An 11,312-nucleotide genomic window follows, 5' to 3' on the forward strand; every position below is an offset into this window, starting at 1 on the left:
TTTTACACATGTTCACTGTCTTATATTTAAAAGTTATCAAAAACCGAATAAAATCAGTCAAGCTGTTTGGTGCTGATGCGACCATTAAGCTGTGTGTTTTTTATGCAGCACCAAAATAAGCTGTATTACAACCGATTTTTAAAGATTCTCTAGTTCGATAGTTCTTTGACTTAACAAGGAAGGAAAATTAATTTTATATTTCAAGATATCATTTAGATTTTTAAAGCTCCGTCGAGTTGCTGTGTGTAAGAATGGCACTCGTGCACGATTTTGTTTTTGAAAAAAAAAAGTCCGTTAACTTTCTGGCCCAAAATTAAAATTTGCATGTTGCCAATTGTATTAGTTGCACTAATAAGAATCACAACCCGAAACTCAATCTGGACAATCCAATCTATGATTGTGTTAGCTGCGTTAGGCCTAGGGAATCTCACGACCTTCAATCCATGCTACATTAACAGCATTCTTTCGTTTCAAAAAATAACCTAAAATGTGCCTTCCCAAAAAATAGATCATCTCGAAATAAAGGTTCTCTTGATAGAACAGTGTTAAGTGAAGGCTCTCTTCCGGACCACGTCAAGTGCACTGCTAAGGGATAGAGAATCAGCTGCTAAGGCCCCTATTTCACACAGACCACGAATCCCACGAATCGCCAGGAATTGACAAATTTCAGGATTCGCGAGGATTCGTGAGATTTTGCCAATTTTCTAGTCTAATTCGACACACTCACGATTCAGTTACGATACAGGTGCGATAGTGTTACGAATATTCGTGGGATTCGGCTGGAGTCGTGAGATTTTGCCAATTTTCTGGTCTAAATCGACACGCTCTATGATTCAGTTACGATACAGGTGCGATAATGTTACGAATTTTCGCTGGAATCGCACGAATATTGTCCAGAAATTCACCACGATTTTTTGGAATGGGGAGTTCGTGGCCAAGACTTTGAACAGCTCAATTTTTTTTGCCACGAATTCCCGATTGATCAAGAATTGCAAGAACTGACTACGATTATATACGAATCTATTAATAACTTCACGAACTGATATACGATTCAACCACGAATCCTAAAATTTTCAATTCCTGGCGATTCGTGGGATTTGTGGTCTGTGTGAAATAGGGGCATCAAAGTTTTTGCCACCAATTCTTGTTAATCAAGAAGTGCAAGAACTGACTACGAATATATACGAATCTGTTAAGAACTTCGCGAACTGATTACGATTCAACCACGAATCGTAAAATTTGTCAATTCATGGCCATTCGTAAGATTCGTGGTCTGTGTGAAATAGGGGCATAAGATACTGAACTGGGTCTCCTCAGGTATGGTAGTTTAATATAGAAGCCTAGCATTAAGTCCCTGTGTGACCTGTAGGAACTCTTAGGAATGGAAGTCCGGGCTCCCATATGATTAGTACAGGTTAAGGTTAGTTGGAGTATTGGGGTTAGTATATGGGACGAATGTCACCTGTGCAAAGAAATGGGAAGCAGACTACGGTCCCTAGCGGATATCCATTCCTGTTATACCGGCTTGAGACCTTGGAAAAAAAGCAATAATGATTCAACAAGGTTGCGGCCTTTTTCATGGTTCGATTTCTTGTTGAGTGAGAAATTTTAAATCAAAATGCAAATGTGCGAGCCCCAAACATCACACGGTATAACAGTGTCATTTTATTGTAAACGTGCTGACCTGAAGTTTGGTGTGAACGTCTATATGGACTGGATGTCGGTTATAAGGCAGGGACGTAGGAACCACATTTTTAGTGGGGTACAACCATGAAACCAGAAACTGTCATCAATTAATCTGAACTATACTAAGAAAACTGAACAAAATGACGAAGCAAGAAGAAGAATTAGTTGAACAGAAAATCAAGCATGTTAACAATTTCATTCTCAGTTTAAGTAAGGTGTGCTGTACAACTTGACTTCGCCTAAGCGTCCTAGCCTTGGTTTCACCAGTGATGACGGACTATACCTTCAGAGTTTTTAAAAGTGCTTTCGGCTATGAAATATGTGAAAGAGATATATTGTATCTGTAAATCAAATTAGGCAGAAGGCATGTACACAACTTTACCCAGTGTGTGGACAGGTGCATGTCTAATGCAAGCGATATCATTTCAACTACTACATGTGTATCATGTGTACGTGTAGTATCAATTCTTAACGTTTTTAGATGTCTTATTTCAGGAATATCTTAAGAGATTTTTTGAAAAAATAGAATACAAAGATTTCCTGCATTACTGTTCTCGTACCTACCGTATATACAGGTGAAACGGACACGCAGACTGATTTGGTACCTGATAAGGCACAAGATGTTTCAATTTAAATTTCAATTTATTGAAAAAATTCTTAATTCCTACTGCTAATCAGAAAGACGACTAAAAAGAACTTCACAAATATAATAAGAAAAATACTGATAATAACATTATTAATAATAATAAGTTTTTCAATCGACACTAACGTTATTTCAGTGGCATATGTTATGTATTTTCCCAAATTATTCAGTTGCGAGACATTGTTAAATTATAACAGTTTGATGAGTTTAAAGACGCTAGGCTTTTTATAGTAGAATTTTTAACGTATTTTGCCCAAGCGTGCTGTGGAATATACATTTCAGAATAAAGTGAAATTCTTCCTCAATTTTATTTAAATGACATAATGTACAAGTTCTTAATTGTTTATTAGTGTCTGAGTACCTTCCCTTTTCTACAGGTATAGCGATATTACGTGTTGAATACCATACAGTTTAATCAGATCAACTGAAATGACGACCCTTTGCTTTCAGTGTAGTATATTCTAAATTTAGCAATATTTTCATTATATTTCTGTGGAATTAGCTTGTTTAAATAGAAATCAATTGAATGTTAGTACAATAGTCCTTTGCTAGAAGAGGATATTTCCCCGATCAGTTTTTGTCAAAAGTTATCTTTATATAATCATAATCTTTGCTCGGTCAAGGACGACGTCAAATCATTAGTGATTTTCATAAAATAAAAATTACAAGCCAATTCCTTCTTATTCACTCTGTGGACATCTTATTCAATTTTTCTCAAGAAGATCTGAATAGCAGGCTTTAATAATACAATTTTTTAAGGAGCGGATTAAATTTTCAACCAACATTTACAAATTCTTAGCCTGCGGGGAGGACTAGATGACCGCGGATCTGTCTCTACAGTGCACAGGTCGGGCCCTGGGTGTCTGGCCTTGGGTGAACTAAGTTTGTTTTTATTTACTTATAATAATAATGATAAACAGTTCTGGCTACTAAAGACTAATGGCACTTTTCTTACGTTACTAGCGGTTACTAAAAGTGATTAAATGAAACAACGGGCCGAACATTTTCTTTCAGAATTTTCAAAACAAGAGAAACTTGATATAATGCAAATAAAGTCCGATTCTTTAATTTTCTTTGCTCAGTTATTATACGTGTGTTTTATTCGTGCATAAACAGTTAAAATATTAATTCTTTAGGGTTTATTTATGGAAAATTACCTATGGAAGTAACATACAAGACAATTCAATAAACGTGTGAAACTTACACTTTTTCCTTCAAAAGTGTTAATCTATGTTGAGAAGTAGAAAGAAAGAAAGAAAGAAAGAAAGAAAGAAATATCAATAGCCTTCCAGTTACACTGTACCGTAAGATTGAATGTCCTTTCTATCACAATCCCCTCCCCAGTTCGTTCAATCCACATTTGAAAGCTAATTTATATACCCAGTTATGTAGTATCAAGTATGCTGACTTTGAAAATGCGTTTTAATTTTTATTTATTTTTGTTGTGTGTGTGTGTGTGTGTCATTATGATCCTCTTTTCGAGACTTATTGTGCCTTCTCATAAACCAGACAATAAATTCAAACCGAAACGTCCGCAAGGAAAGTAGGTGACCTCTTCTTCATTATGTAAATAAGGTGAGCGTTTTGGTGAGAGGTGCTCAGACAGTACCAAGGTCAGAAGAAGACGGAGAAGGATGTCCCGAGCCCTATTACTGCTACTGCCACATTTTGGTCGAAAAAATGGCACTGAAGCCGGCAGCAGTATCTGGTAAGTTCCTTACAGATGATAGAAAATGTATTCTAGCATTTTTTTTTTTAGTTTTGCATTGACGATATTTTCCCGAAATGGTGCACTCTATAGGCATAATCACCATGGGTACATCTAACTGACGTGAAGGAGACTTTCTCTTAGCTTTCCCTCAGTGCCTTTTGGGAACCCTTTTGTTTCTGATACCATAATAGGATTAAATAAGAATATATATATTTGTGTAATTTTAATGCTTGATTGCGATTTGTTAATTGTAAGGCAAAGGATACTGACACGAATTGCTGTAATGAACATGTAACTGTGCTGCTTTATCAGATCTTTAGACGTTGTTTCATGAATGTGAATCCACTCCTTTAATTCAAGTGACTCTAAGTACCGTTTACGAAGATACCAGAAGCGTCCTACTCGTTTTGTGTTGGACACATACAGCCTCACACCCATGCCAAGAATACCTCCTATGCCGACGTTTGTCTGTTCTTAAATTTGCAGGGACGACATTTAGTATGGAATGCTATGTTTGCTTTTGGTTGTAACATGCTGCTCCAAAACGTATATCAAATTAAAACTCGAATAAAATGAGCTTTTTATTTACGATAGTTCTCATAGAAATCAAATTCATACTAAGCGTCCACCCTGCATGATGCGGGTTTACTTCTTTTGGTAAATTTATGTCACTATGTCGTAGTACAGTGCTGTATCTGATCATGGTGTTATGAGGGTAATTTATACTTTTGGGTCGGGCTTGATACCCGTCCCTTTTCGAACCTAAAACGTTGAAGTTCTTATTTAAAGGAAACAATGTCTGTATAAAAATTATAAAGTGATTGCTTTAAAATTATCATATATTAATTTCCAAATTGAGAAATGTTTTACACGGTAAATATATGTGGGGATATCTACAACTTGACACCTCGTTGTGAAATTGAAGTTGTTCTCTTCAACACCTTGAACCCGGGCAGTGTGGTCCGATCTACCGGTGAATTCTGGATCATTCGGTGCCAAGTCTGGTATTTGGGTAGGCCTGTGAGTGTCACCGAGAACCAGAGTTAATTTTAATTGAATGTGAATATGAAAAGTCACTTCAAGTACACTGAGTTTTGCGTAACCTTTTCAGTTTTGTTTGTATATTATTCTGAATATGGTCAAGACTTTGAAAATCTTGTAAATAGCCCATGATTTTTATGTCGCTCCTGATACCCATGCTTTGCAAATGTAACTTTTCATCCACATTTACCCCAGGGGCGGATACAGGATTATTCGAAGGGGGGGGGGGGGGCAAAGTCGACCTCCCCTCCCCCCGTTGGCGTGGGGTTCCCAATTTTTTGTATTTTAAGGGCGAACGGTACTGTATATGTATGGTTAAATACTATAAATCAGCTAGTCAAAATTCTAATTCCAAGGGAATATTAGTGTGATTTTTTATCAGAAACCGAAGGGGGGGGGGCGTCATGACCTATCTGACTCCCCTCTAAATCCGCCACTGTTAACAAAATTGATTGAAGTACTATTATCTTCCTTTCAGCTCGCTTAAGATTTACTGCATCCCTCCCTTACTGAGGAGAAGAGGAAACACAAATTGAAGAGAGTTGTACAAAGTCCAAATTTCTATTTCATGGATGCAAAATGCCCAGGTACTATAACAATTCCCACTTGCACTCTGTGCACAACTACTGTGTGCTTTTCACACTGACATCAGGGCTCTGCCAATTTGTGTTTTTGGGTTGGGGTCTTTATCAATAATGCCACTTGTGAAATCATGTTTCATGGTAACAGTTGTTTCCTTTAAGGTTGTTAGTGTTTTCTATACAACAATCCACATGCAGCTTCCATAAATTTGTTTCTATTCTTAATAAATTCTAATGAAATTAATGGTGGCTGTTATATATCTCCTGTGTGATATTTATTCAAGATGTAATTGTTCTTCCAGGCTGTTATAAAATCACCACAGTTTTTAGCCATGCTCAGACAGTATAGTAGTGCTTTGTGTTGGGTATTCAACAGTGCTGTGTCAGCCAACTGGAGGAAAGGCCAGGTTAACAGAAGGTAGGCTGCCTTAGGCAAACACAACTTTATATCTTGCTAGGCTTCTGGGCTTTAGTTAAAAAAGTCTTATAAAGTCTTATTAATACTTTGTTCCTTTAATGAATTACCGAATCTGCCTGGGTTCACTGTACTCAGTTTGCTTTAATCAGCTCAGTACACCTGTTTAGTCCTTGGGAGTGTCTGTAATCGTAACCATAGAAAAAACTTAATAATATTGTGTGCATATGGCCATTAGAGTTCCTGGTCTTCCTCAAATTGATATAGAAAAAAAATGGACTGCCACAGCTTGTGTCACAAAGCAATACTTTATAATGAATGTTTAGCAGTTCAATCCCAAATATGTGAACATTTGGAGAAATTGCACTTGTCATACAACAAAATGAAACTGGAAAAGCACTCCGAGAGCGCAGACCTCCGCCAAGGCAGTGATTTTTGATTATTATTGATTATTGATTGATTATTGATCCGGATCACCACCAAAAACTAATCATCTCTTCCTTGGCCCACTTCTGACAGTTCCTGAAAATTTCATCAAAATCGGTCCATATCTTTTTGAGTTATGTTGATGACAGACAAACGAACAAATAAACAGACAAACAGGGATGAAAACATAACCTCCTTGGCGGAGGTAAAGATTAAACTGTCTGACAGCTAAAAGGGGACATTCACCTAAAAATACCTGGCAGGCAGTTACTGAAGTGCTAGATAATAATAATTTATTAAGATTCCAACCCAGTGGGTTGAAGTTGTACATAGAGTGTTAAGAAAATTATAATGAAAATAAAATGAATATATGCTTGAATAAAACTGAGTTAAAAGACTGCTAATTGAACTTTAAAATTATTGTACTTAGGATAAAAGACAACATAATACTATTGGAAATTTAAAATTGCATATGGAATAAAAGAGCATCGGAATCTGTCGGTCTTAAATTTTGGCACTTTGTATCTATTGTTTGATCTTAAAAGACGATTGGATTGCTCAATTAAGATGTGATTCAGTTTGTCAAAGGATTCAGTTATTTTGTAAAAGAAAGTTTTACACCTGTGTCATTTTGAGGAAGATCTTTCTGACCCCATAATGGTTGTTATCAATAAGAATCATTTTGTTTTCATTTTTCTTGTACATAGCTTTTATTAGCCTGCAAGTGTATACCAAATATTATAATAGTAGATTGGAATCAATTTGACTTCTGTTTGTAAATTTAATTAATAAGAAATTGTTTGTCCCTTTCAGGGTGTTCATTTGACAGTCGACTGGTGACAGCTATTTGTACCGATGAAAAGGTCTCAAATTTGATTTTATTTTAAATCTGTAAGACCATTCTTTGAGGATTCCTTCAACAACAACTTCCCAATCTTATCATGCCTGTTGTAATTTGCATGACAATAAGTCGACCAGCGCCACCTATCTTCTTGACTGATCACTTGACAGCTGACCACTGCGGGAGAAGGGCGTGGGACAGATGTGGTGAAGTTGCAGAACTGAACATTTCATTCAACCTTAAAACGTGAGGGCTTGAAAAGGCGGATAAAAAGTGAGAATCAGTTACGTCTGATGGGTATTATGTGATAATGCGGTATGTACGGCGACTGTCAGAGAAATTTTCATGCTTTTTCCTTGTCTGAATTCGAGTTTAAAAAGTGTTTGTTGTAGGCTTGAATTAAAATGCGAAAGGCCGTGGAATGGGTTGAAAAGCTTCTTTGTCGGTTATAATTAAGATGTTCTTTGCATTACTGACAACATTTCTGTTGTATTGACGAGTTAATATTAGCGGGCAATTACAGCCTTATAGTATTTTTGCGTGTTCTGAAATTTCAGTTTTTACTTGGGTAGTTAATTGAAAAGTTGCTCATCTCTATAATCTACACGTTTGCTGTCAATTGATTTATAAATAATTTGACAAAAGTAATATTATATCACTTATTGGTGTCCGGAAACCGTCACTTTAGTACCACTCGCTGTATGCAAATTGGCCTCTTGAACGGTTTTGTTTGAAAATGCTTCTTTCGTATTTGTATTTGATGTATCCTTGTTGGCCGTCCCAGATATCTACATTAGAAACTGGCATGACGATTTATTACGATTTATCTTCAGAAAAAAAAACTGTTTTTCATGTTGGGTAATGAAAGATATAAGTGAGAGAGCACTTTAAAAATGAGAGAAATCATGATGTTAGAAAATATACACGTGATAGCCTATTTTCAGGCATTTAAAGTAACAAGATTGTCTTTTTTTCAAATAGTTGAAACAGGCTGTTGTATAATTTGTCAAATGAAGTTTCCTTTTCATGGAAAAACTGAATTATTGATCCAATTATTAGCCTTCTTAACTTTAAAGATTGGCTTAATTTGTACAGTCATTGCCCATATCTTGGGGGAATTACTCCAACCGTTAAATTCTCTACTTTAAGAACATTTTCCATTAGAGTAGGTCGTTTTAATCTTTGTCTTTGTTCTCAGTGTGCTACAATTAATGAACAACATTCATTTAAAATTTCTTGTGAAACATCAAAGAGTGTTTAGTATTGAGTACTACATGCACATAACCTTTTTAATTCGATATTTTACAATTTCCATTCCCGTTAATTTAATCTTATCTAGCATTTTGTTCCATTGAAATATTGATTAATATCTATTTAATATCGTTGTAGGCTTGAATTAAAATGCGAAAGGCCGTGGAATGGGTTGAAAAGCTTCTTTGTCGGTTATAATTAAGATGTTCTTTGCATTACTGACAACATTTCTGTTGTATTGACGAGTTAATATTAGCGGGCAATTACAGCCTTATAGTATTTTTGCGTGTTCTGAAATTTCAGTTTTTACTTGGGTAGTTAATTGAAAAGTTGCTCATCTCTATAATCTACACGTTTGCTGTCAATTGATTTATAAATAATTTGACAAAAGTAATATTATATCACTTATTGGTGTCCGGAAACCGTCACTTTAGTACCACTCGCTGTATGCAAATTGGCCTCTTGAACGGTTTTGTTTGAAAATGCTTCTTTCGTATTTGTATTTGATGTATCCTTGTTGACCGTCCCAGATATCTACATTAGAAACTGGCATGACGATTTATTACGATTTATCTTCAGAAAAAAAACTGTTTTTCATGTTGGGTAATGAAAGATATAAGTGAGAGAGCACTTTAAAAATGAGAGAAATCATGATGTTAGAAAATATACACGTGATAGCCTATTTTCAGGCATTTAAAGTAACAAGATTGTCTTTTTTTCAAATAGTTGAAACAGGCTGTTGTATAATTTGTCAAATGAAGTTTCCTTTTCATGGAAAAACTGAATTATTGATCCAATTATTAGCCTTCTTAACTTTAAAGATTGGCTTAATTTGTACAGTCATTGCCCATATCTTGGGGGAATTACTCCAACCGTTAAATTCTCTACTTTAAGAACATTTTCCATTAGAGTAGGTCGTTTTAATCTTTGTCTTTGTTCTCAGTGTGCTACAATTAATGAACAACATTCATTTAAAATTTCTTGTGAAACATCAAAGAGTGTTTAGTATTGAGTACTACATGCACATAACCTTTTTAATTCGATATTTTACAATTTCCATTCCCTATAATTTAATCTTATCTAGCATTTTGTTCCATTGGAATATTGATTAATATCTATTTAATATCGTTATTGAAACGAATGTTTTTGACATTTCAGAATTGACTTCCTTGACGAGATCCTGTACTTAATTGCATCTGGAGGAATCTCCCCAAGTCTTCTGGGTGTGCTTCAGGACATGACTTCAGCAGATTTATGCACACGGACACACGCGATCTCTCTCTCTCTCTCTCTCTCTCTCTCTCTCACAAACACACACACACTGCATTTACAATATGGTTAAAAGCGTACGTTTTGTTCCTGTGATTTTCAAACATTTTAGGCCCATGTGTAAGATTTTAACATATAGAAATGCATTAGTAAGAGCCATTGGGTTTCGTTTTCAAATAATACCCAGAAAGCGATCTTTTAAAATTATATAAAGAAAATGATCACATTTGTTTTTAAATCATATCTTGAAATGGATCATATTATAATGTAAATTATATTCAGAAATGGATCTTTATTGTTTTTAAAATTATGCCCAGAAATCGATCTTTTTGTTTTTAAAATTATATCCAGTTATTGATTGCTTTTGCTTTTAAAGTTTACCCAGAAATGGATCAATTGACTTTTTTTAAACCATTTTTAAGTTATGTTTTCTGGCAGGCAATGTTTAAAAAATAAATGCGCTTCTTTTGATAGTTTTCGATTTTATTTAAAAAACACAGAAGTAAAAATAATATTAAAACCCACAGAATTTTCAGAAGCTGTAATCTAGCATTTTGAAGTGTGTATTTGCTTTTAAAATTTTAAGCAATTTCTTTTCACACTTTATATTTTTTCCAAAATTTTCAAAAGTTGCTTTTTAAAATATTTGTAAATTGAAATTAACAAATATAGAAATTGAATTTAGCTGGAAATAAAAATACATATGCATGCTTGTCTCCATGTTGAGATCACGACTAGAAAGATGGCGATGGATTTGCCAAATTTCAAATGTTTAATTTTTGTTCATGTCACCCCTCTGTCCATACTTTATACTGCCCTATATGTATACACTAGGTTTTAAGCTATTGGTTTCTGTAAGTAAAAAGTATGCATAGGAATGAAATTACAGCACAAAGATGTACTAAGTTCCTACGATTTTCACATGTCAAAAAATCCATTCTTTTTCTTTTATTTCTAACTTTTATTTTGCTACGCAAATCCTTCTCTTCCTCAATTTCTTTTACACCAGCTGGCGTCTGGTGCACCAACAATGATTTGTTAATACAATATTGCACTGATATTTAATTATCACTGTACATGTGTTACTACGCTGAATTTCAGACCGAAAACTATGATAAAAGAAAGTGAAATACTTTACAAAACTGTCCTTTATTCCACTGTATGTTTTGAATGTAAAATTTTAAACAATTTCCACATAATTTAAAGCAGAGCACATTTATTTAAATTTTATCATTTTAAATGTATTTTGTAGTAGTTTCAGTGTAATTTTACATTCTTTATTAAATGCAACTTATTTTGGGCAATGCCAATTTATAGTTAGCGTGTGAAAACTTTATTTCTCATACAACTATACCAAGAAAAATGCTATTTTTGTAATATGTACTCAATTATGTTTCCTTATACTACAAATTGACATAAGGTTGATTTTGACAGTCCTGCGTAAAACA

General features: G+C 34.6%; 1 long non-coding RNA gene across 1 annotated transcript; it reads left to right on the plus strand.

Moving 5' to 3' along the window:
* The first annotated feature begins 3,885 nt into the window (after positions 1-3,885).
* On the plus strand, positions 3,886-11,174 carry LOC106179614 (uncharacterized). Its single transcript, XR_001240058.3, has 5 exons — positions 3,886-4,037; positions 5,560-5,668; positions 5,965-6,080; positions 7,317-7,659; positions 9,754-11,174. It is a non-coding gene; the product is annotated as an uncharacterized LOC106179614 (long non-coding RNA).
* The last annotated feature ends 138 nt before the right edge of the window (positions 11,175-11,312 follow it).

Source organism: Lingula anatina, chromosome 2, assembly GCF_051362555.1.
Source record: "Lingula anatina isolate TDL-2025a chromosome 2, LinAna3.0, whole genome shotgun sequence".
Lineage (NCBI taxonomy): Eukaryota > Metazoa > Brachiopoda > Lingulata > Lingulida > Lingulidae > Lingula > Lingula anatina.